Source organism: Cavia porcellus, unplaced genomic scaffold (genome assembly GCF_034190915.1).
Source record: "Cavia porcellus strain 051 isolate PalLab524CR breed Dunkin Hartley unplaced genomic scaffold, mCavPor4.1 scaffold_26, whole genome shotgun sequence".
Lineage (NCBI taxonomy): Eukaryota > Metazoa > Chordata > Mammalia > Rodentia > Caviidae > Cavia > Cavia porcellus.
The window spans coordinates 4492549-4517685 of NW_026947509.1; the positions used below are offsets into that span (position 1 = coordinate 4492549).

The window sequence follows — 25137 nt, forward strand, 5'->3', positions numbered from 1 at the left end:
ATGATTTCACATTACTACAAGTCAGGAGCAGTGAGGTGCTCAGCTGGGTCCTCCACTTCAGTGTTTCTCTCAAGGCCAAAGTCAAAGGCCTTCCCCAGGGGGTTGCCTGGGAAGGACCCACTTCCAAATGCATGTGGTTTCAGCCACTGAAGCTGGAGATCGATCACATGTGTAGGACTAAAGCAAGGCCAGCCCTGAAAACACAGAGAGCCCCAAACATGCCACATAAACAAGCTGTTCCAGCTCCAAGGCAGGAGTCCCAGTGAGCCAGGCAAGCAAGTTGCTAGGCAGCAGGGTTGAAATTGACATTCTTACTTGGAGGGTATAAATAAAAGTGCCGGAGTGGTTGAACAGTTTCTTCTCTCCCATAGGGAGAGTAAGGGCTCCACCTGACCCCAGCTTTTTGCCTTCTTTATTTTCTCATTCCCTCGGGGTCCTTCATACCAAGAATCTCTAGAGCTGCGTGGTCATGGCAGTCCCATTTGTGTCACTTGTTAACTGAAGCCTCCTTCAGTACCTTCATTGGCTTTATCGACACCAGTAAGAGAGGTACTCTGCTAGCTCTGTGCCCTCCAAAGAATCTCAGGTGTTCATAGGGGAGCTTCAGGGGGTGACTGAACCATGGAGTCTGTATTCATCTATGGATTGTTCTGCTGGCTCATTCACAGATGAATGTGCTTAGGAGGTGGGCCTGGCTGGAGGAGGTTGGTGGTGTTTGCCCGGAAAGAGTAATTCCTGTCTCCGGCTCTCCTTTCTTCCTTTCTGTCTCCTAGCCACCATGATGTGAGCAGCTTCCCTCCGCCACGCCTTTCCATGGTACTGTTTCTGCCTTGCACTTTCTGAAACTGAGCCAAACAAACCTCTCCTCCTTAAGTCATGGGTGTCAGAGATTTTGACCCAGTTACTAGAAAGTGATTGATACACCACCTAAATCAGTCTTTGGTAACATAATATCACGTTACAAAGAATTGGTCTGGTCTTTGCTCCTGCTACCTGAGAGATCACCCCTAAGTCCTTGGAACTTCCTCAGTTCTACAATTTCTTTTTTACTCCAGAGAAGCCCTCACCTGCAACTGAGTTTATGCTAATAGGATGACTCAGAGCACTTGGGATAGGGATTGCTGTGCTAGAAAGATCCCCTATGGATTTAGAGGGCTGGAACTTTCAACTCGACCACCAAGGAGTGGATGGATTTGGAGACTGAACGCAGTTACATTGCATGACCAGTGACTCTAGTTGCGCCTAGAGGACCAAGTGCTAAGAGTTAGGTACTCTTCCCGGCTTATTGATGTGGCAGGAAGGAGATGTGTCCTGATCCTACAGAGAAAAGACTTTGAAACTCTGCATAGGGCTCTTTACTGACCTCACCCTTGCCCTGTCTTTATTAGGTGGATCTTGGTTAGTATTTTTTAATAATAAACCTGCAATTGTAAATATTGTACTTTCCTGAGCTCTGTGAGTTGTCTAGTGGAATTACTCAACATGAAGGGGTAGCAAAAAATCCCTGGATTTGAAGACAGTGGTCGGGGGAATGCCCAGGCTTTGACTGACTCTGGAGTGCAGGTCTCACTGGGACTGTGCCAGGTGGCTGACATCCTCAGATAAACTGCAGAATTGCATCTGATTGTGAAGCTGTTGCCTTCTCATCAAAGTTGCAGGTTGCTAGGCTATGCTTTTATCAAAGTGGAGGAGATTACCCACGGCATAATTATATCAGGAGGTGGCTGCCGGGGAGCCACCTGGGAAGCTTCCTCTCACAGTCAGTTTGCTGACTTGTCTCCAGATGTTTTGATTGGAGGAACACAAGATGACAGATTATGAAGTTTTAGTGTTGGGAAGAGCTTAGATATTGTGTTTTGCAGATGAGAAAAACGCCTGAGTGACCATAGATGTCTCATTTGAAGGCATGCAATGCATTGTACTGAGGTCAGAAGAACCCAGGGCTCTTTTCCCCAAAGCTAGGCTGATTCAATGATTTACTGGAGCAACTAGAGCTGCCAGCTGCCACACCTGGCTAAGAGAAGAATTACATTCCCTGAAGCAGCTGCAAAAAGCTACAGCTCCTTTGCAAAGACAGAGAAATACCAAGATCAGAAAAGTCAGGCAGGAGGAAAGATTTTTGACAGGCAAAAATTTTAACTGGTGCCGCCAGGTATGTGCTGCTGAATCCTCGTGTGATCCTGGATGGTCCATTTATGGGTTTATAGATTCATGTCACATTGAGAGGTGGCTCGAGGGGTGGGGAGGACCTGGGGAAAGAGGCGGGTCACTGTGGGCGTCACCTGGAGGGAATATGCACAGACCTCATCCTTTCTTGATCCCGCCCACAGACACTGTATCCTGTCTGCCGGCCATGCGCTGTTTCCCCTCTACAGTGCTCCTGTGCCACACCACCCTGCCTTGGATTTAACCAATTATGGACTGAAACTCCTATAAACTTTAAGCTAAAGAAACCTCTCCTTTAAATTGTGGGTGTTGGGTGTTGTGTCTCAGCAATAAGAAAGTAAACAATTAAATTACTATTGGCAATTTTCAAAATACAGCACATTATTTTTAACTGTAATCATCATGTTTGTAGATTGTGTGTGTGCATGCACGTGTGTGGCACTGGGGATTGAACCCAGGACCTTTGCACTGAGCTGTGTCCAGCCCTTTAAAAAAATTCTTCTTTGAGACAGGTTCTTGCTAAATTGATGAGCTGCCCTGGCTGAGGCTGAATTTGCAATTCTCCCACCTCAGCCTCCCACAGTGCTGGAAATAGATCTGTGTGCCACCACACCTGGCTAAGAGTAGATTTCTCCAAGTGATTTCTCCTAGTGAAATAAAATTTTACATCCTCTGAGCAACATCTTCAGCCCCAAATCCCCAATCGCTGCAATCACCATTCTCCTCTCTACTTCTGTAAGCCTTTTTCAGATCCTAAATATGAGTAAGATCATGCGGTATTGTGGTTTGGATAACAAAAAGTCTCTTTAAAGACTCATGTGTTGGGGGCTTTTGGAAGATGACTAGATCATGGTGTGCCAACCTCATCAGTGGATAACCGGATGAGCCCATAGCTCAAAGTATGGAAGGGGTGGGGCCTGTGGGGAGGCGGGGCCTGTGGGAGGGGGGTGTGGGAGGCGGGGCCTGTGGGAGGCAGGTGATTGGGGTCTACACCCTCCCCTGGAGGGGTTGTGTCTTCCAGCTCCTGCTGCTCTGGGCATACCAGGGTGAGCATCTTTCCTCTACCACATCCTTGCAGGTAGATGTCCTGCCTTGGAGTCAGCTGATGTTGGACTGACGCTCTGAAACTGAGTGAAAACAATCTTTTCTCCTTTAAATTGTATACACCAGATGTTTGGTCACAGAGATGAGAAACTGACTATCGCAGGTGATGTTTCTCTGGGGCTGACTCACGTCACAGTGCCCTCCAGGGTCTCTTATGCGTGGCAAATGACAGGAGTGCCTCCTTTTTACAGACCGAGTAGCATTCCACTGTGTACGCGCAATGTTTTTCTGTTGCCGGCTGACGGGGCGAGTGGGGGACCCTGTCCTGGCCTCGGTGGGCGGTGCAGACTGCGGACCTGCCACGCGCACACTCAGTTCAGCTCTCTTGGCTGTGTACCCAGAAGTGGGGTTGCAGGGTCACAGTCTGACAGTTTTTAACTTTTTGCTTTTTTGTGGTGTCACGGATTGAACCCACAACCTCGTGCGTAGACTGTACTGAGGTAGTAGTGTCAATGAACCACGTCCTCGCCTTTCGACTGCTAAAGGAGTATCTACGCTGCTTTCCAGAAGGCTTTCAGTTGATGAGCCCTTTACCCTTCTGCCCGTTCTCATTAACACTTACAATCCTGCCTTTTCCTTACCTTTTCTGCTTTTTTCTGTACTGGGAATTGACTCCAGGGTCTTGCACTTGCTAGGTAGGTGCTCCCTGCTGGGCCACTTCCTTAGCCCTGTCTTTCACCTTTTTGTTAAATAGGAACAAAATTTGTTACATGTCTGACTCATGAAGATATTAGCCACCCTTTTACCTTGTCAATAATGGCCAAACTAACAAATGTGAGATGTCTTATTGCATCCTTAATTTATATTTCTCTGAGTAGTCACATTGAAGATTTTTCATGATCCTTTGTATGTCTTTTGAGAAGTATCAACTTAGATATTTTGCCCATTTAAAAAAGTAAGTGCTTTTTTCTTTTTGAGACATAACCTCATTGTGTAGTTTAGACTGGTCTTGAATTCACAGTGTAGCCCAGGCTGGCCTCCCTGTGATCCTGCTGCCTTAGCCTTCTGAGTTCTGGGATTACAGGAGTACACTACCATGCTTGACTGGTTTTTGCTATTAAGTTGTTTGAGTTCCTTATATATTTGGGGTGTTAATTCTTTGTCAAATGTTAAAAATATTTTCTCCCATTGTTGGCTGTCACATCACGCTCCTGATTGTTTCCTTTCTGTGGAGAAGTGTTTTAGTTTGATATAATCCCACATGTCTGTTTTTACTTTTATTGCCTGTGATTTTGCAGTGGCAAGCAGAATCACCAAAATGACACCTACGGTTTGGAGACAGATTTATTTATGTTGACAGGAATTCACTGGGATCATCCTAGAATGCCAGGATCTCTGGTGGTCTACAGCTTTTACATGATGCACAAACAGGAGGTACAAATGACAGACAGAACAGCCAAGCAGTTCTGATTAGCTAGCAGGGTGAGACCATCAGCTGTCAGGGTAGATTAATGATTGTCAGTTCAGGAAGCTTGGTGCCATGGTATGATCAGGCTTCCTGTATGTTTAGTTATATTCTGTGGTTTCAGGGCTCAAGAAGGTAATTACAAAGTCATGAAGCAGTTACAGAGCGAGGCAGTTTCAAAAGAGCAAAGTTTTAAGAAGAACAATTTCTCTTGTACAGCTTTCCCTTTTCAATTTGGGGGACACATCAAAAAAACATCGCTCAGGTTAGTGATACAGAGCTTCCTGCCTGTGCTTTCGTCTAGCAGTTCTATAGCTTCAGGTCTTGCATTGAGTCTTTAACCCATCTTGAGTTGGTTTTTGTGCATGGTATGAGATCAAAGTCCAGTTTTACTCTTCTGCATGTGGCTCTCTAGTTCTCCTAGGGCCACTTACTGAAGGGACTGTCTTCTCTCCACTGTGTTTGCTAAGCTTTTTTTGAAAATCAGTTGATCATAAATGCATGAGTTTATTTCTAGGCTCTGTATTCTGTCCTCTTGGTCTGTGTGCCTGTTTCTCAACAATGCCTTGTTATTTCGATTAGTTTGCACCTGGCATATTTTGAAATTAGGTAGTCAGCGGTGTAAGCGCCTGCTTGGCAATCACAAGGTTGTGAGTTGGATTCCTGGTCCAAAAGAAAAAAAAGAATTTTTATGTTTTCTTGACTTGACTCAGTTTTGGCAGTTTGTGTATGTCTGGAAATCTATCCATTTCTTCTATGTTTTCCATATCGTTAGAGTGCAGGTTCTTGAGTAGGTATTGATGATTTTTTGGATTTTTGTAGGATCCATTGATTTCTTTCCTTTCATTCCTAATTGCTTGAATGCGAATCTTTTCTTTCTTCTCTTTGATATAAGGGTTTATCAATTTATTTAATCTGTCAAAGAACCAATTCTTTAATTCATTGACTCACTGATTCTTTGTATTGCTTTCTTAGTCTCCACTGCATTATTTTCTGCTTTTAGCTTTATAATTCCCTCTCTCATACGAGTTTTGGGTTTGATTTGTTCTTCTTTTTCTAGAAATTTGAGGTTTGATGATATTAAGTTGTTTATTTGAGCTTATTCTGTTTTTCTGGTATGAGAATTTGTTGTTATAAATTTTCCTCATAGGACTGCTTTCATATCCTTCCATAAATTCTGGTATGTTGTATGACATTGTTTAGTTGTAGATACTGTTTAATTTCTTCTTGAGTTTCCTCTGTAATCCACTGGTTGTCCAGGAGGCTGTTGTTTCATTTCCGTGTGTTTGTTGCTGTTGGTTTCCAATTTCATTGCATTATGGTCAGACAATATGTATGAAATGATTTCAATTCATCTGCATTTACTTAAAAACATGTTTTATGGGATAATATGTGGTCTATTTTGGAGAATATTCTACATTCTGCAGAGAAGAATGTATATTCTGATATGATGTGGAAAATTCTATGGACATCTACTAAATCCATTTGTTCACAGGTTTGGTTTAATTCTGATATTTATTTGTTGATTTTGTGTCTAGTTGATCTATCTAATTGTGAGAATGGGGTATTAAAGTTCCCCAGTTACAAATGTGTTAGTGCTTATTTGATTTTTTAGGTCATTAATATTTGTTGTATGTAGTTGAACGCACTAGTAGTTGGTGGATATATATTTATGATTGTTATCTCTTCTTGAAGTTTTCCTTTGACAAGTATGTGGTGGTCTTTTTTGTCTCTTTTGCTGAGTTTTTGCTTAAAGTTTCCATTTTCTGCACATAGAATAGCTACCCCTGCTTTTTTCTGGGTTTGTGTCACACAGAGTATTGCTTTCTATCCTTTGATTTTCAGCCTATGAATTTCTTTTTGAGTTAAATGTGTTTCTTGAATGCAGTGTATTGTCAGATCTTGCTTCTTGAACCATCCTGCCAGTGTTTTTTTTTTTGATTGGTGAGATAATTTACATTGATGGTTATAACTAACATGTATTGGCTTATCTTTTTCATATTATTTTCCTGTTGTTGGTTCCCTCTTTCCCCTCCATTTAATTACGTGTCCTGCCTGATTGCTTCTTTCAACTGGTTTCCTTGTGCTTGTGGTTTCCAATTCCTCTTTCTATGACATCCTTCAGACCATTGTGAAGAACTGGTTTTGTGGTCATGAACTTCATCAGTTGTCCTTTTTCACGGAAGAATCTTATTTCTCCATTGATTTTGCAAGATAGTCTTGTGGGATACATCAATCTGGGCTGAAGGTTGTTTCCTTTTAGGACCTGAAATACTTCTCACTCCAAGCTCTCCTTGATTTGATGGTTTATTTGAGAAGTTTGCTATGATTCTCATGGCTTTCCTTTACTAGGTGATTTGTTTCTTTTCTCTAGTCACTGTTAATATTGTGTTCTTGTGCTGAATTTTTGGAATCTTAATAACTGTGCCTCAGTGTAGATTTATTTTAATCATGGTCATTTGTGGAGTTCTGTATGCTCCATCTATTTGTGTGCCATTCTTTGTCCATGTTTGGGAACTTTTCTCTCATTATTTCTGTGAAGAGGTTTTTAGGGGTTTTGTGCTGTCTCCAGCCTTCTCACTGACTCCATGTTAGGTTCTTCTTTGCTTCATATTGTAGTTGCTGATGATCATTGATTTTCTCATGTCTTTTGCTAATTTTAGATATCTTTGTTTTCATCATTGCTAGCTGAAATCCTGCCTTCTACATCAGAAACACTAAATTACTGAAAGAGAAAATAGGCAAAAATCTTGAAGACATAGATGCAGACAGAGACTTTATAAACAAAACCCAGATTGTACAGGAAATACTAGAGTGAATCAACAGCTGGGATTTCATGTTACTGAAAAGCTTTTGTACAACCAAAGAAATCACCAGCAGAGTGAAAAGACAACCTACAGAGTGAAAGAAAAATCCATTTGTCCTTCAAAGAACTTATATATAGAACATATAAAGAATTGAAAAAAATCAGATTCCCAAATTCAAAGACCCACTCCAAATGTAGGCATTTGAGATGAATATGTGCGTCTTACATGAAGAAATACAAATGGCAAATAAATATGTGAAAAAATGTTGAATATCATTGGTCATTTGAGAGATGCAAATTAAAGCAACAGAGATTCCACCTCACGCTAGAAAGAATGGCTGCCATCAAGAAATCAACCAATAGCTAGAGGGGCTGTGGAGGAAAAAAGAACCCTTCTCCACTGTAGATGGGAGTGTAGACTGGTGCGACCACTGTGAAAATCAGTGTGGAGATTCCTCAAAAAACTAGGATTAGAGGTCCTATTTAACCCAGCTGTTCCCCTTCTGGGTATCTTCCCAGGAGAATTAAAAATGCACCATAGTGATATATGTGCTCCCAAGTTTATAGCAGCACAATTTGTAATATCTAAACCCTCAAAACAACCCGAATGCCCATAAACTGAAGAGTGGATAAAAATATGTGATCTTTTTATACAATGGAGTTCTACTCAGCCACTAAGAAAGATGAACTTCAGACATTTACAGGTAAATGGATACAACTTGAGACCAGACTCATAAGCGAAATAAATCAGACTCACATGTGTAAATGTATTGTCTTCCTGGTATGAGAAACTCCCAGTAAAAAAGGACCAAAGTGTCAGATATTTTGAAATGGGGAGAAACTGTCCAAAAGGAAACTGTTGTTCAAGAGGAACTAGGATGGAGGAAAGACGAAAGGAAGGAAAGGAAGAGGAAAAAAATTACAAGGTAGTTATACTGTTAGTTTCTCTTACTTCATTGAAAAGAAAGGTTTGTGCTAGTATTATTTGGAGATTTATGCTCATATCTTATACTCTGAGTAATTACTTTTTTTGGGGGGGGTCTTTTTCCTTTTTATCGGTACCTGGGATTGAACTCACGACTGCCTGCTTGCAAGGCAGGTGCTTATGCTGCTGAGCTAAATCCCCAGCCCCACTCTGAGTAATTACTTTGAAGATAATAATATGTAATGTATTAACTATTGTTATTCTCCTATTATTTTGTTTTGAAAATTTATTTCATTTTTCCATAAAAATAAATGAATGTACATATATGCATTAAAAAAACCTCAGAAAGCAAAGTCTAGGCCTGCTGGTACATATCTTAATCACAGCACTCAGGAGGCTGAGATAGGAAGATTGCTGCAAGTTTGAGGCCAGCATAGGCTACAAAGTGACTTCAATCCTAGCCTGAAATGCATGGTGAAACTCTGTTTCTAAATAGATAAATAAATAACAGAAATCTTCCTATTTTTCAGTGTTCACACGATTGTATTTTAACAACATATCACAGTGCATAAAATTATACATTTGCCTGCCATAATGTAAGTTTTATTGCTAAATAGTGCTGTGCTTTGCAACACAATGCAGATGGGATGATTTTCACCCTGCAGATACATATTTAGCTCATTTTAGTTCGAAGTCCAAGCCACCAAAAAATGCTAACCCTGTGAGCTATTTTTCATCTTAAAATTCTGGCACAGATCTTCCTTCTGACTCCATAGATGACTTGATTTCATTCAGAAAATCATAAAGGCTTGTCAGAATGTGCCCCAATCTAGCCACCTTATTTCCATGAGGTAAATGATGTCCCAGTGGCAGCATCTACACTTTTAAGGAGCTCCTGGAGTTGGTGACAATTCACTCCTTGGGCCTTATGAAAGTCACAGCTTTGATGAGGATGTGAATGACATTTTCCATTTTTGAAGGCTTTTTTACACATATATTTTCTTCAACATTTTTTTTGTCTTTTTTTTTCATTTTTATCGGTACCTGGGATCAAACTCACGACCGTCTGTTTGCAAGGCAGGTGCATATGCCACTGAGCTAAATCCCCAGCCCCACATATATTTTCAATGCAGCGATACTTCAGCAAATGTGGGTCTCCAGCAGCAACCGCATTATCTTCTGTTAATTTTGTAAGTCACTGAGCACCACTGGGTGCCGTCAGTGGCTATTGCAGGTGTGTTGGCCTGAAACGAGGTGACATATGTGAAGCACACACACTGCCACCCCGCAGTGAATGTGATCACTGTGTCCTGCCAACGTGGACTAATAAAAACAGAATGTTGCCACAGGATTTCTGGGTCCACTTTTCAATTAATGTTACTCAGTGGCAGCAGAATCCTGAACCAGAACCCGACAGAGCCTTGCAGTACCCTGTGCTAAGGCTACTGTGCGAGCAACGAGAGGAGCTCGGCCACCAGCAGAAGCTCTCAGGCCACACTAAACGGCTGACCGTGGTCTCACCCCAATGGCCCAGCTGAGAAAAAAATTGACCGCGCCAAGCTACTCAGACCAGGCTGCGACTCAGGCTTCAGGGCAGTTTTGGAAGAAAAGACTTCTGTCTGCAGCCTCAGTTGTCACATCACTGAGCACAAACCCCCGTCATGCCTGCCACCAAGCTGGGCTCTGCAATGTGATAGAGCTGGCCACTCTCGTGGAGTCTCTCCGCGGGCCCTCATTCATTCTGAGGAGGGGGCTCAGTGTCACCAGTTGCCCGCCCAGCCCTGTCCTCACATCGCTTCCTTGTCCCTTGTGAATTACATTTCTGTATCAATTAAAATTTCCCTGTCCTGAGAAGCCTCTCTCACCGGTCCATTGCATCTCTTGCCGAAAGCCTGGCAATGAGCTAAGCGTGGTGAATGTCACTCGCCTAACCCTTGCAGTGGTGTTAGGAGGGGAGTGCTGTCCAGGGAAGGCTTCGAAGACCGATGGCAAATAGCGTAGAGCTCTCAGTGATGCAGACGGCCCACGGTGGCCCACGGGCTGAAGGCTCATCACCCCTGGCTTAAGACATCACCCCTCCTTAAGAGGAGGGATGTGAATTAGGCCACAGAGCCAGGTGTGGGAGGCCAAGTCTGAAGCGCAAGCAGGAGTATGCATGGGGCCCAACCTGCCACATTCGGTAAACGGTGCATCTAGTTGTGGAGAGCAGCGGCTGTAGATCTGTGATTGTGACTGCCACACTCAAGCCACGATGTGCTTGGATAGCAGCAGCGACCACAGCCAGTAAGTTTCTAATGGTGCTCACAGGCGCGACTCCAGATGTTACTGTCTGGGGAGACAATTAGGGTGACATTATTTTGGGTTTGTCTACGAATTGAAGTTTTCTGTCCTTTTTTCCCTTTTTCGTGAATATATAAAATGCTTAATCATACTAGAAATAGGCAAAGTATCAACTTTTGCTTCTAGAGTATCCCCACCTCGCCCCCTTGGCTCTTGACCGATCAGGAAACTGAGGCAGAGGGAGGGAAAATGTCTTGCTCTGGTCACAGAGGCCAAGCCCAGATATGGATGCCCGGGCCAGGCCCTGTGACCATGCGTGTCTCTCCCCAGGACATGCCTTCCTTCCTAGTGAGCCGGCCCCATTTGTCACTGGGGGTAGCACCCGGCCCTGTATTCTGAGCCCGTTTCTCAGGAGAGGTAACCTTATTCCTCTGGCTGAAGGCTCCTCGAGGGTTGGGCCTCTGCGGTACAGCGTTGAGCATGGCTGTTTAGCTTCACACGTGCTGGTGGCGCAGATGAGCAGCCGTAGGTCCACCTCTGCTGCTGTGCCCAGGGCAGGACGGCTCGCTCACCATCGAGCCCTGCGCGTGGTCAGCAGAAATAGCTGCCGTGTCCACAAATGCTGATGTGGGGAATCCAGAAGGACCTGCCATAGGCTTAGGAACCCTAAAACTGAAGATATTTTTCTTCCCAGCTCCATTGAAACACTCCCTAGGCCTTCTGAAATGTCACGAAAGCTCGAAATTCAGGGTAACAGGAAGGACCACTGTCACCAAGGACACTGTTCTATCTTGTCCGCATAGCAGTGACCAAGTGACTAAGCTTTCATCTCCCAAATGACAAGCTTAAAAATCCATCAGTGCAATTAATGGTCTCCCCAGAGAGTCAGAGACACATCAGAAATAAGCTTTTCAGTGAAAGAGATGATAATAATGTGCCTTAAAAGCCATTTAATACACTTAACGGGCTAGAAGAGGAAGCGGCTTTCCTGGTGAATAACGTATCTTTTGCACTCTGCAGAACCGTTGCTGGGCAGGGATCTGTTAGTGGGTAATTTACGAGCACGCTGCAAACTCTCGTGGCAAATGGTTCTGGTAACAGAGCTGACACTTCCGTCACAGCTGTGTCCTGCCAGTGTCATTTTATCCTCCATCAACACGTGAAACAAGAATCGAGTCTCTCTAGGAGTTTACACAGTGCACTGTGCTCCTTCCTGCAGACGCCTTCCCTTTGGAAGACCCGCACTCTGTGTTTGCTGGCTCGCTGCAGAACCTTCCCACCAGCCTTCAGAGCCCTTCTTCTGGGACCTCCGGCACCCTAAATGTGGCGGAATGAGAGTCCCTCGAGGTTGGTTTTGTGGCTGGCCTTTTGCTGGTATCTTCTCCATGCTGGGTTTTATTGCTTACGTTGATCGAGGTTTAGGTGGGGGACGAAGGTGAGGTGCCAGGAGCTGTGTGGGGTGAGCTCCCGGAGCACAGCTCGACAGTCCGGTGCCACTCAGAGGGTGCGCAGCCTGCTCTGGCCTGCTGTCCCACCACATTGCTTGTCTCCAACTCTGGGATGACCTGAGTGGGCTCTGGATAGACTGGGCATGAAGAGCTGGACGACCTGGGCACTGCGCCTCACTGTGGTACCCCCGTGTGGTGGGAGTTGGATAAATGTCCTTTGGATGAATGGAAACAGGAATTTTAAGCAGCGTCTAAGGGGCGCACTGAGGAACCAAAGGCAGCTGGTTTATCCCCACATACTGCTTCAGCCTCCCACTCCCTTTTTGCCCATCTCTGCCTTTCCTGGGACCTTGGTTAAGGGTGAGGAGGGCTGCAGCAGAAGCACTGATTCTTACAGCTCCTCTGAAACCCAGAGGCAAAAGTTTGCCAAGACAGCTGAACAAATGGCACCCTCCTGAGAGGCTCTGTGTGTGTGAGACAGTGGCTGGGTCCCGGGGGACAAGCCTGGGGTAGTACGGCCAAGGCTTAGCCTGTGCTGTTGGTAAGCCTCTCTCCAGGAGGGGCCAGCTCTGAGGACCCCGTCTCAGGGTCCACAGTTGGCTGCTGTAGACCGTTGATCCCAATCTCAACAACACAGGGGTAACACCTACATCCTTGAGTCTGGGTGACGGCTGTGTGAGTGAGTGTGCATACAGCACATGGAACCGACCCAAGAGCGTTGCAAATGTTTTCTTACTGCTGTTATCTCCTGCTCACTCGTGGCTGCCACAAAGCTGGGCTCTTCCTAAATTCTCCAACAAATGGACCAGATGTAGGATCACAGCTTGAGTGTACACAAATGTTCAGTCAACAACCTTGACACCTACGGCATCAGTGGTGACCATGATGGTGACCCAGTGGGTAGTGTGCTGAGAACACCCAGGTCTGGCCATCAAGGGTGCCCAGCCCTCCCCTCTCCTTTGGCTGCATGACTTAGGGTCAGCCTGTTACTTGTTTTCTTGGTTGGGGCCTTCTCAGGAATCTGGAGCAGTGGGGTAGGAGGCTGTCTGGCTGCATCCAGTGCAGCTGGCAGGGATGAGCTGGTGGACCCGCCATGCAAAGTCCCTGGCCATAGGCAAGCAGAAGACTAACTCCCAGAGGGAATCTGGGATGGCAGGGGAGGGAGAAGCTGACCCGGTCCCAGACACCTGTGGGCCTCCATTCCTCTGTGGGGGTGTGTGCGCGCGCGCGCGTGCATATGTGTGTGTGCTGACATGGGGGAGCTTGCCTGCGCGACAGAGGGACAAAGCCTCGCCTGGGGCTACACCCTCTGCCCAGCAGTCAGGCATCCCCAGGGCATCAGGCAGGAGGATGGCAGATGGAGGCCGGCAGGGAGCCAGGTGAACAGGAGGCTTCCTGGACCCCGTGGAGGAGCCCATCTGAAACCCACAGTCCCTGTCGATCACCTGGACTCGTGCCGAGGTCCATGGAGAGCCACGACGGTGTGTCATCAGGTGACATGAGGGACTGTGTGGAGCACGGGATGGGAGAGGCTGCAGCCATGCTGGCTGCCCCACTGCAGTGGTGGGGACAGAGGTGAAGAGATGTGACCGGAGAGCCACAGTGACATCACCTGCCCCGCTAGCTCACCATGTGTCCTGCTTCCACACAGCTGCGTCCATGCTCACATGCTGGCCGTGGCCCCCCTGCTGTAGTTCTGCCCCTTGGCTTCAGCAAGTCTGGGGCTTCTGCAGGGCCTTTCGTCACTCCCTTAGTCATCGCTTCTGGAGGGCTTTGTATTTAATCACAGCCACTGTGTGTGAAGGGACAATAATCCCACGGGGCTTTGGTGCCTAATATTCCACTGTTGTGGTCAGAGGTTGTGAGGAGAACAATTTAGGTCAGGACACAGAATTGATACTATTATTTATGATCATTACTCAGAGTTAACACAAGAAAGTGCAGGAAATCTGTCCACAACACTAAAGCCCAGAATATTCATCCAAGGACCTGGATCCCACAACAATGTCCTGCATGAGTCCAGATGAAGAACTGAGCCCATGACAATGCCTCCCACGAGTTCAACTGGTGGTCCAGAGCCCACGACAAGGACTCACACTACTCTGTTTTACAGATTTGCACTGGGAAGGCCCAAAGGTCAGTGGTGGAAGCCAGAAAGTCTATGCTAGTGGGGTGAAGGAGCTGTGCCAGTATGTTGAGGGTTTTATACTGGAGCTGAGAAGTCATGCTCAAATAAGGACCAGGGCTTCCCTGAAAAGCACCACAGCCATTCTTAGCGACGTGGAGGTCCCAAGCTCCTCTGAAGATAAGAACAGTCAAGTACATGCTAGAAAGCCAGCATGACGCGTTTCTCCTGGAGATTAAACAGCACGTGTCTTCCCCTCTGGAGCCAGGAAGTGATGATGCTCAATGCAAGACCAGAGATCCCCAAAGTGAACCACAGTCACTCTCACCAGCAAGATCCTGAGCTCCTCTGATGACAATGATCGAACTCACACTGGGAAGCTAGTCATGACGAGCTCCTCAGGAGAACCAGTGGCTTGAATAGCAACACGTGGCTTGAATGCTTGAACCCACAATGCCCTGCTCTTCTTCTCCACATCTATACTTATGCTGGCAACTTTCCTCAGGTGAGCCATCTGCATTCAGCACTGTGCTGATTTAATTCAGCTGGCAATAAGTTGACTCCAATGTTTAATCCATAACAACCACTTTCTTGGGGCTGGGGATTTAGCTCAGCAGCTTAAGTGCCTGCCTGGCAAGTGCAAGGTCATGAGTTTGACCCCCAGTATCCCCAAAGAAACCACTTTCTCCTGCGCTCAACTCCTTTTCTTGGAGGCAACACTCACGCAGTCTGGAAGCTGCTCCCTTGTGCTCATCACCTGCCCCCACCTCCCTGCCATGCTGGAGTCAGGCCCATCTCTGCGTATGTTAAGCACAAGCACACACTAAGTGCACACCGGATGGCCGAACCATCCCCAGCCCAGTCTTCTTATCCTAAAGAGCACACTTGTCATTTCTTGACACTTCTGTTCCAGGTGCCAACAGCTGCAATCCCTGCTCCACTGTCCCCTGTGACACCACCACCACCTGTCACCACACCCACTGCCCACGTTATTCTGCCTGGGCGCTGGGCCCTGCTTCTGCCGTAATAACAAAGGGCCAGCTTGCTTTTCCCTTAGTTTTCCCTGTAGTGTGACTGATGCAGCCACAGAGCCTGCAGCTCTCGGGATCTCCGCAGATGGCTTTGACTCCTCACGGTGCTCATGGCCATCAGCCATTGTCAGGAGGCCAACCCACAACTTGTCTTCCCCTCCCGAGGCACACTTTCCTCCCTCTTCCCCTCCTCCCCTCTCCTCTTCCTCCCTTCCTCTTCCTCTCTCCGGCTGGCTTCCAGTTTTCTGAAATCTTTCATGATCCGCTTTCTTTCGCCAGTGCTTGTAGAAGTCTTGTGATTCTGTTTTCGACGTTTATGCTGGGTGACAGGTGGGCCATTTGCTGAAAGCTCATGCCTTTCCAGTCTGGGATGTTTTCTTGAATTATTTCTTCTATGATTTCCTCCATTCTACTCCCCTATTCTTTCTTCAAAGAGCTTTTGTTCTTCAAGAATGAGAGATTCTCAAATGATCTTTCTTTTCTTATTTTCCATGTTTTTGTTGTTTTACTCAATTCTCTGGGAAACTTTGTGTCTCCAAATCTTTTCAGGACAGTTTTCACATCTGCGGTGCTCTCTCCTGCTGCCTGCGGTCATGCTGAGGCCGTGTCCCGCTCCCAGCCTTCAGGCCCGGGGGGTCCCCTGTGACTAGGGGAGACTCTTCACAGTCAGGAGCTTGCCTGGGAGCCACTGCCCTGAGGGAACTTAAGTCAGGGTTCTTACTCTCTTTGCGGGGCTGCTGGGATTCTGTAGTCCAGACAGCGACCCTCTCAGGCTTTGGAAGGAAGGAGCTAAGCTGAGAAAGTCTGACTCTCTGAAGGAGAAGCCGCTCAGTGGAGCTTCACTCCCCAGATGTTTCCCTCCCACTAGTAAAGTCGGGAAGAGGCTCCAGGGATCCGAACCCCTCAGAGCCACCTCCACCCAGTCTGTCTCTTTTCTTGTTCTTTCCTTTTCCCTTTCTGCCCAACACCAGGCCCCAAGCCACCTTTCCCTCTTACTGTCTCTAGGGGAAAGCATCCGCGGCCCCAAGCTTTGTGCCTGGGAAATAGTAACCAGGGGTGACAATGCTCTGTTGTGACTAAACAACCAGCTCTCCAGAGCAGGGCGGTGGTCACGGCCAATGAGCTGTGGCCGTTCTCAGGCTGCCGAGTCCCCAGTCTGAAATGCCAGGCTGCTATTAAAGTAAATCACACGGTGAGTCAAGGAGATGGAAAAGCAGTCCTGACCTTCTTTATAAAACGTTTCATTTTCTTGGCGTAGGCTCAATTTATTTTTAGAAAGCATAATTATCCTCTTAGATCCAATCAGATAGGAGTTTTTTCTTACATTTTCCCCTTTGGAAAGACTTGAATAGAATCACGTTATCCCAGGAGCCAGGCTGACTGTGTTTGGGCTGAGACAATCACAAAAACCGTGGCTGGAAAGCTTTACGAGGTTATTGAACTTAACTCTTCTGAGTAACAGCCTTCCTGGAAGCTGGAGCTGTTTTGGGAAGCAGAATTTCTGTTCTTAGACTCTCATGGAACCTCATAACCACCCTGGGTGCTGGGGTGACCCTCATGGCCCAGTTTCAGCTAAACTCGCCCTGGAGTTTGTGGCTCCCGGAGAGGATTAAGCCTGATGGTAACTGCCGAGCTCTTTTTGGATTTATGTATTTAACAGGGAAATGGTAACTATCTGATTTAAGATACTTTATTTTGGATCTCATGTCACTATTGGCAGTGCATTATTTTGAGGTGTGGCCTTGCTGTGCTGCCCAGGCTGACCTCAGCTTCCTGGGCTCAAGCAGCCTCCCTGCCTCAGCCTCCTGACTAGGGAGGCCTGTAGGTGCTACCTCCACCTTTGGGTGGTGGAACTCTTTTAAGACTGGTGCCGGGGCATTCGGTACCACTGTGAGTCAGTTGCACCTGTGGAAACTGAGGCACTGAGCGTGCCTTGCTTTGCAGAGAGGTGCTGCCTCTGACTGGGTAGAGATTTGCCAGTGCTGAGGTTTCTGCAGGCAGGAAGCAGGCTCTGCAGTGTCGAGCCTTTGCTCTACGCATGGCACATGCTCAGAGGCGAAGGTGTCCAGCTGGTGGCCATTCCCTGGGCTGGGCACACACATTGTTTGGGATTGATTTTTATATTTCAGGAAACCTTTTTTTGTGAACAAGGTTTATGACTGAGTTTTTAAATATTGAGTAAAAAACGTAAGAAAATTACCCTTAAAAGGATTCTCTTGGGTGCTCGCCTCTAAAACATTTAAAAAGCTGAAAAGAAAGAGGTCGTCTGGAAGCAGCACCGCACCAGGCCTGCAGCGCTGCACGGGCGCCTTGGAGCTGCCTGGGCTGGGCTTGAGGGCCTGGCCGCTTGCCCCCTAGCAGGCGCACTGGGCCTCAGTGGACAGTGGGCGAGCAGAGGCCCTGCTGCCAGCCCTGGCTCCAAGGCTGGTCCTGCACGGACGTGCCCTGAGCCCGGGACGGGGCAGACCCACCCCACACTGCTGTGCTGCCCAGACCCTCCCGCGCCGGAGGACCTGGCCCCGTACTTTAAAAGGCAACACGGCCATGGAGTCTTGCAAGCTGCCTTCCTGTACCAGGGACACTCCTCGTCCTGCGCTCAGCCCTTCCCTCCCCTCGGGGACGCTGCAGGGAAACCTGGGCCTCTGCGGACCAGACCCACGGCAGAGGATCAGATCGCCTGCCAGTGGTGCTGAGGCAGCGCGGCCCTGGGCATCCTCGAGTTTCCATCTGTAAGCTTCTGTTGGGCTGGCATAATTTTACTTCACCGCTCAACAGGTTAGAAAACAAACTTACTTAAAAGTCTCTGTCCTTCTTAGTTCATTTTCTATGTAGCTCTCTATTGGAATTCATGAAAGGCTCATGGTTGTTATAAAACTTCTCTTACGAGAAAAACCCAAAGCATACATAATTTAAAGAGCAAAATAAAAGACAGATGACAGAACACAGGAAGACAGATCTTTTGCAAATGGGAAGGTGTCTCAGTTACTTTTCTTATTGATGAGACAAAAGAGCTGAAGCCCAGTGTTAGAGGGGGCCGGGTTTATTTATCTCACAGTACACAGAGGTTTCAGATCATGGTTGGCTGCCTCCCAGGCAGGGTGGCACGTGGCAGAGGGCCCCAAACGGCTCATGGTGGCAGAAGGCAGCAGAAGCAGCGTGGAGGAGGGAGACCAGCCTCCGTGTGCTCTCAGGCTGTAACCAGTCCACAGGACTGGGGCAGCGCCAGTGCGACCAGCAGCAGATCAGCATCACCCACCCTTAACCCCAGCAGTGCCCTGCACCACACCACCAATCAATCACACTCTCTAGGTTCAGCCTCCTCCAGAAAAGTCCTCTGACCTCGGGAGACTTATGGGGGGCCATTTAGACACAGCTGTAACAGAAGGGAGCCAAGAGACAGAAGGGGTTGTAAAAACAATAAAGCTGTGTCAGATTCAGGTACCAGCTCCCCACAATGGATGTGATCATTACATACACATGCTCATAACAACTCAAAACAGTTTTTAAAAAAGCAAGGGCAGCATCAGACTTTCCCATCACAGCTGTAAGATGTGTCAAGCATGTCTTATTGCAAACATTCTGGACTGCTGGCCCTCAGCACGAAGACCACAGCTGCAGCTGGCCATCCTCAGACCGGGTGGCAGCCCCGCCTGTCCTGCCTGACTTTCCCAGCCCCTTCCTAGGGCTGCCGTGCTCGTGCTTCCCGAGGACTGCTCCCTTCCCTTGGTCAAGGTGCCCAAACCCTTTTACCACTTCTTGTGCTTGTTGCAAAAATGCGATGAAGCAGAACCAAAACACTTTTTTTGTGGTGCTGGGGTTGGAGCCAGGTCCCACACTCACTGTGAGGTCCTAAGCTACAGGGAAATGGTAAGACCTCGTGTGTCTTCCTGTTTTTGGCATAAGGTTTTAGATAAGACATGGAAGCCGTGCATGCTGCTCAGAAAGTTTTCATGCAAAGTGAAAGATTTTCAAAGTGAGTGTGAGAGCCAGGGTGGGGTGGTGAGTGCAACCTGAAGGTGCCCAAGGACAAGGTGGGCCCCAAGAAGGTCTGGGCTGCATTTCTCTATTGACTGGGTCCCTCTGGGGGCACCTTCCCTCCCTGCAAGGCCATCATCCTTTAATGGGCAAGCAGGTGCAGTCTGCCAGTCCTGCTTCTTCCTGGCCCCCGTTTTCCACCTCGGCTTCAGTGCGGGGCCCCTTGCTCAGGGCTGGACTTCAGAGGACCCTGAGTCACACTCAGAGGAGGCCATGGCTCTGGAGCTAGCCGAGAGCAGGGCTCCTGTGGATTTGATCTCTAGCTAATGATTAAGAAAGTCAAGGAAGAATCCTGTCTTGCTTTTCAGGGGCCCTGGCTGCCTGCTGTTGGATTTCTGCCTACCATGTTGTCAGCCTGTTTTAAAATTTTCATTTTGAGTGAATTGCCCTTTTGGAAAGAAAAGGTTTGATGTTGTTATAACTAAGAAAGGTTTCTGAGCCCTGGATAAAGTCATGTGGCAGCCAGTGGACATTAATTAGCAGACACAAGTGCCAACATTCCCAGGGTTGTCACCCATTTGCCTCTAAATCCTGGCGTTGGGTGAGAAAGGAAGAACTCAAACAGCGCCAAACAGGTGTGGGTGCCCAGCCTGGGCGGACAGTTGGGGTCACTGGGGAGGGGCCTGGGCGTCCCCACTCCCCCCACCTGTTTCCCCAGCTGTTGAAGAACATTCGGCTCAGCGACCACAGCTTCTGCTGGCCTCCTGACCGGCGTCTGTCCCTGGGCTGCTCCTAGAAGCCCTGCCTTAGTCTGGCACTTCGCCCCCTTCCTCTGTCACCGTCTGTAGGCCACTCTGGGACCTCGGGTGCTCAGCCTGGCTGCGGCTCACAGTCGCCCCTGCGCTTCTGGCCTCTCCTGTGATTGGCCTTCCCACACTGCCACTGTGACGTGGTGTGCTGTAAACATTTGTTAAATTCAAGTGGAAACTAAGTCAAAAAGCTGGAATTTCTTCCCTGAGGACGACTGGGACTGAAGCCTGCCCATGGCTTTGCTTCAATGCAGGGACTGAGCACTACGCTTAGAAATATCACAACACTTCTGAAATCAGTATGAAGGCCTGGGGTGTGGCTCAGCATACAATGTCTACTTGGCCTGTGCAAGGCCCCGGGCTTGAGCCTTGTGCTGCAAACAAAACAAAACAAAAAACCCAGACAAACACACACACACACACACACACACACACACACACACACACACACACATATCCTAAAGTATTTTTTAAAATTTGTCAGTAGTCTTAGAAAATTTTGTGATCCACTTAAAAATCAAAGCTGTGAAGATGCTGGATACAGCATCTTGAGGAAGCTGAGAAGGAAAGAAGCAGGTCTCTTGGACCCAGGAAGAATTTGAAGTGTGAATTGAAGCCCACAGAGAGCAAAAAGAAAACCAATAGTCAACATCATAGTAAACGGACAAAAACTGAAAGCTTTCACTGTAAAATCAGGAACAGGACGGGTGTCCACTGTCTGCACTCCTACTCAACGCAGTCCTGGAAACTTTAGCCAGAGCAACTGGACAAGAGAAGGAAATACAAGGAATAAAGATGGGAAAGGAAGAAGTTAAACTATTGTTATTTGCAGATGACATGATACGCCACTTAGAAGATCCCAAAATCTCCACCAAAAATCTACTAGAGTTATTAAGTGTATATTTATCTCAGATGCTCATTTTTGAATTCAGTCTATAAATCTAGGAGGACTGATTTGTTCCGAGTTCTTTTTATGTTCTGGGTAGTAATTCTCTATCTGAGGAACAGCTGGCAAACATCTCCCCCATGTTGTGGGTTGTCTCTTCACTCTGTTTGTGGTTTATCTTGCTGTGCAAAAGCTTTTCACTACGGTGAGATCCCAATTGTTTATTCTTTGTGGTATTTCCTGTGCAACCTGGATCTTGTTTTATAAAGTCTTTGCCTACACCAATGTTTGCCAGAGTGTTACCTACTCTATCTTCCAACAGATTTAATGTTTCAGTTTTAATATTAAGACCTTTGATCCATTCTGCTTTTAGCTTAGTACATGGTGAAAGATAGGGGTCCAGTGTTAATCTTTGGCATGTGTAGAGCCATTGTTTCCAGCACTATTTATTTTTTTTTTTTTTTTTTTTTTTTTTTTTTTTTGTCTTTTTCATTTTTATCGGTACCGGGGATCGAACTCACGACCGCCTGCTTGCAAGGCAGGTGCTTATGCCGCTGAGCTAAACCCCCAGCCCCCTCCAGCACTATTTATTAAAGAGGCTATCTTTTTTCTAGTGATGAGTTTGGCATCTTTGTTAAAGATCAGATGGCTTAGTGTCTGGAGTTGTTTCTGCATCTTCTAATCTGTTCCATTGATCTTCAGGTCTGTTTTTTGTCAGTACCACACTTTTTTTTTTTATCACAGTAGCTTTATAGTATAATTTCAAGTCAGGGATTATGATGCCTACTAAGAAGTGTGTATTCATTTCAGATGACCATTTTTGGACTGGGTCTTTAAATTTCTCAGATGAAATACAAACAGCAAATAAATATGTGAAAAAATGTTTAACATCACTGGTCACTCAAGAGATACAAATTAAAACAACACTGAGATTTCACCTCACCCCAGAAAGAAATCAACCAATAACACATGCTGGAGGGGCTGTAAGGAAAAAAGAATCCTTTTCCACTGTTTGTGGAAGTGTAGAGGAAATCAGTGTGGAGATTCCTCAAAAACCTAGGACTAGGGGTCCCATTCAACTATCCTCCTTCTGGATATCTTCCCAAAAAATTAAAACACATCATATCACAGCAATATATGTGCACCCATGTTTGTGCACCCAGCACAATCTGTAATAGCTAGATCTTGCAAACAATCTAAATGCCTATTGACTGAAAAATGGATAAAAAAGATGTGGCATTTTTATACAATGGAGTACTACTCGGCCATAAACAAGGATAAACTGAAGACTTTTATAGGTAAATGGATGCAACTTGAGACCATACTCATTAGTGAAATAAGACACACATGTGTAAACATTGTATTTTTTCATTAGTGTGAGAAGCTGAAACAAACATGGTTATGTGTATATATATATGTATGCATATAAAATAGTTAAGATAGCTATACTGCTGATTTCTATGCGTTCACTGAAGAGAAAGATTTGTGCTGAGATTGTGCAGACAGCTGAAGGCAGATGTTCTGTGCTCTGGGTGAATGATTTGGGGATGACAGTGCACAATGATGTATGTGCCATTGTTGCCCCTGATTGATCTGTTTTGAATTTTTGTTTTAGTTTTTCTTTTTTTTCCTCTTGAAATAAAATGGATTTGGAAAAAAACCCCAAACGTATAATATTAAAAAAATTGTCAGTAGTCTTAGAAAATTTTGTGATCCATTTAAAAACCAAAGCCCAGTGGACCAAGGATATAGCTCAGCAGCACAAATGTCTGTCTGGCAGGTACAAGGTCATGAATTCGATTCCTGGTATCAAAAAACTGCCCAAAGCCCAGGCTAGGGATTTAGCTCAGTGGCATAAGCACCTGCTTGGCAAGGGTGAGGTCATGAGTTTGATCCCTGGTACCTAAAAAAAAAAAAAAAAAAGAAAAAGAAACTTAAAAACCAAAGCCCAGTCACTGACGATATTAAAAACCTGTTTCATTAGCCCTCCTTTCCCTTAGCCTGAGGCGTACATGGCTTGGACAAAATGGAGGATGGGTGTGCTGGCAGTCCCAACCTCACCCTGCCCTGTGGAGGCTTTTCCTGCAGCTGGTCAGATGCCTGGGGCTGGACCTTCTCCGGGTGACAGGTGGAAAGAGCAAGAAGTTCCCTACTTGAAGGAGAGAGTTCCTCCCAGACACCAATGGCAGCAAAGAGTTTGCAGCTCCTGAGCTAGGGGTGTGGGCACACACCTGTGTCTTAGCATGCAGGAGGCTGAGGCAGGAGGATCACTGTGAGGTCACGGCAGCCTGAGCTGCATAGTGAGACCTGGTTTCAAAAAGAAAAAAAAAAATGGGGCTGGGGCTCAGGGGCAGAGCACTTGGCTGGCATGCAGGAGCCCAGGGTTTGACCCCCAGCACCACAACATAAAATAAAACATTACAAACATTGCAGCTCTCAGCAAGGATTGCCGGAGAGTCCATTCTTAGGCCCTGTTTTTGCTTCCTGGGGGAACCAGGGAGGTGCCTGCTATGCAGGCATGGAGTGGTAGGAACACGGCACAGGGGGCTGGAGCCTGCAGGACTGGGCCCACTGGGTGTTCCTGAGGGCCTGAAGCTGCTCGGCTTTGTCCACAGGCTGTGAAGTGATCGGAGGGGGAAGGTGTGGCCTGGCTGGTGGCCAGGCATACATACAAACCTCTGGAGGAGACAAAGGCAGCAGTGTGGGGTCCGGGCCTCAAGGACCCGACAGCTCCCCCTTCCCACCCCCAGGAAGTCCCTGGGTATCTGCCTCTGCTGTGCTCCCAGCCCTCACCCCACTCGTGTGTGCAGGGACGGCTTCGGGTAGCTCGGGCCAGCCTGGGAATCTCTGACAGAGGCCCAAGTGCTGTCCAGCTCCCTCCACGCCCTGGCAGTTTCTGTCCCATGAATTCTCGAAATATGATCAAATGGCCGTTCTGTGGCTCCTGCACGCAGAGGTGGTTTGTCACACAGCCCTGGTGGACTGGACCCCACTGGGCTGCTTCCTCCCACTTCCGTCTGATCCCAGCGGACAGAGATAACTGGCTCCACTTCCTCCTGTTTTTTCTCTCTCTGTGTCTGTCTCCCTTTGTGCAGTACTCAAGCTTAATCCCAGGGCCTCTAGCCGGAGCTACACCTCAAGTCCTTCTTGTTTTTGTGACCCAACCTGGCTGTAAACTTGCAACCTTCCTGCTTCAGCCTTCCAGAGTGCTGGGACTACAGGTGCTGTGGGTCAGAGGCCTCGGGCCCCCTCAGGCTGCCAGGGGCCCTGAGTAGGGGTCTCCATGTGGAGGCTGCTCTGCGGCCCACACAGGCTGCTGTACAGGGTCCTGTGTCAGGGCTCCTCACTGGTATGGGACAAGGGTGAGGATGTGGATGAGGGCGAAGGCAGGGGCAAGGGTGGGGGTGTATGCGAGGGGGAGGGTGGGGGCGTGTTTACAAGTCTGCCTTTCCCTGGGATAGCACAGGAGCAGCGTTCACTGTGGTTTATTGCACCCTGTGAAGACCCTCCAGAAAGAGCACCTCCAGACTTGCTTTGGAGAGTGGAGAGAGCCCTAGGAAAAGTGTGTGGGGACCGGGGGGGGGGGGGCACTGTCCGGAGGATCTGTGGCAATGTGTCTTCTCTGGCAAGACCTTTTCCAAACATCCCTGGGTATTTTAGTGGCCCCTGTGTGTAGGCCACGCCTTGCCCTTGCAGCAGTGGGGTAAAGGAAAGGCAGGGCACTGGGCAAGGCCCAGCCCAGTGCAGAGGAGGCTGCGGCCCTGTGCTTGGTTCTGTGGGGATGGGAAGTGAAAAGCCACCAGGGCTCCCTCCGGTGAGACTGCGGGCTGCCAGGTGGACGTCTGCCTGTGTCCAGCAGGAGAGTGCCGTGTGGAGGGATGGCAGAGCCAATGGAGCCCGAAGATCCTGTGCTGGGGCACATGTGCCACGCTCCTCCCAGCGCAGGTGTGCAGGGCGCCCCCCCCCCCCCATTTCAGACCTACAGATGCCAGAGAAGGGGCCGGGACCCTCCCTTGTTCCTCATACCGTCACACTGTCTCCAGCAGGGAACTGGACACAGCACCAGATCTGACCCTGGTGCTAAGAAGGGGCTGGCAGGAAAAGCCCCTGTGGCTGGAAGGCTGGCTCAGAAGGGCTCTCCGTGTCCGGTGGCTGGCAGTGTGCTTCGGTCGAGGGC

General features: G+C 47.5%; 2 long non-coding RNA genes across 2 annotated transcripts; one reads left to right on the forward strand and one right to left on the reverse strand.

Annotated features, from left to right (window-relative positions):
• Nucleotides 1–20957: 20957 nt before the first annotated feature.
• On the reverse strand, nucleotides 20958–25104 carry LOC134473167 (uncharacterized). The gene is made up of 2 exons (XR_010043256.1): nucleotides 24987–25104; nucleotides 20958–22863 (listed from the first exon to the last, which is right to left on the reverse strand). It is a non-coding gene; the product is annotated as an uncharacterized LOC134473167 (long non-coding RNA).
• On the forward strand, nucleotides 23950–25137 carry LOC134473166 (uncharacterized). The gene is made up of 3 exons (XR_010043255.1): nucleotides 23950–24181; nucleotides 24820–24905; nucleotides 25004–25137. It is a non-coding gene; the product is annotated as an uncharacterized LOC134473166 (long non-coding RNA).